General features: G+C 38.6%; 1 pseudogene; it reads left to right on the forward strand.

Annotated features, from left to right (window-relative positions):
• Positions 1-771: 771 nt before the first annotated feature.
• Positions 772-1,411, forward strand: LOC148786865 (uncharacterized; annotated as a pseudogene).

A 1,411-nucleotide genomic window follows, 5' to 3' on the forward strand; every position in this document is an offset into this window, starting at 1 on the left:
CCACTATGAGCTTCCTCGTCATCAACAATTAAATGACCTTACCCCTTTGCGAACTTTGGGTCGTTCCATTATTGAAGGCGACGCAAAGTGGGAGGGTGATTTTCGATTTATTGGAGAATTCCACTACACCATAGGATATTGGGAGTGGACTGAATATGTATTTAGTCGCTGAAGAGGTAAATTGCACTTCATCATAGTATACAATATTTTTTACTTATGATTACAATTCTGACATTGTCAAGGTATTTTGTGAAGCGTGGTGCCCCCTTACGAATACTTTGCCTACCTCTGCCAGAGAATTATCCATTTTCCTGAAGGATTTACATGACTCGTTGGACTTTCTATAACGGGTTGCCTTTATGATGAAGTAGTACCAAGTTATATAGAGCTTACCAGCATTGACGAAAAGGGAGATAGGATCATTCCTCATTCCAATAAGTATTTACTTTACGTTTGCCACTTACTTCAAAGTGTTGGTGGTAATCAATGCTTCAATCTATCTATTGAAAAATTGGTGAAGTTTTGGTCTAAGAAGGCTACCAAATACCATCCGCCTCCTCATCGTAAAGAGAAGAAAATGGTTTGGCCTAAGTCAACTCATAACCCTTTTAGCAACATTGAAGCTCATAAGAAATGGTCGACTGCCGAGGAGGCTTTATTCTTCTAGCTAAGCATTAAAAGAAATCTCAAGGAGGAAACTTAGCTTGTTAGCATTATGCGTTTGTTCTTCCTGATGAGAATGTCAACTCCATACGTCCAAGTACCTTTAAGATGGCATCCATGATGGCAAGTAGTCAACGAGTGAGCCTGGCTATTCCTGTCTTAGAGAATATTTATGAGGTTTTGAATACTATCGCAACTTTTCCAAAACCTACTCGTATGAATCCTTCTTTTTTATCCATTTTGTCTATGCTTGGTTAGCATAGTACTTCAAAACTCATTATTCGATTTGACAAAGGGTTGTGTGGCCCGAAAATGATGCGATTTTTTGGTGAAGGGGGTGCAAAGTATTAGGATCTGCGAGAAGCACGCAAGCGAATTTATAAGGCCGAGTTCGTCTCTTGGACTTGCAACATGATTGAAAAGAATGAGTTCTACAAATTCGTTGACAATGACAATGCTGAAGAGTTCGAATATAGTTATTTTATTGCAATTCGTTCAAGTTATCCTACTCTTCGTCAAGGCAATAAATTCATTACTGAGCCACAATCCGTATAAATTTGAGCATCAATTTCGGTACTATCAAGACGTATCGGGGACCCTTAAATAGCACATGCGTGCAGGTTGTTTAGAATAAGGAATCCGTTATTAGCATTTATGTGTTCTATCTAAGTCTTCATTAAAAGCTTGGCTCCCTTGTTCGCCTACTAACGCTAAGAAATTATGTTCGAAAACTTATAAAACATGGTAG

The sequence above is a fragment of the Sesamum indicum genome, linkage group LG9 (genome assembly GCF_026168435.1).
Source record: "Sesamum indicum cultivar Baizhima isolate 11 linkage group LG9, ASM2616843v1, whole genome shotgun sequence".
NCBI classification, from domain to species: Eukaryota; Viridiplantae; Streptophyta; class Magnoliopsida; order Lamiales; family Pedaliaceae; genus Sesamum; species Sesamum indicum.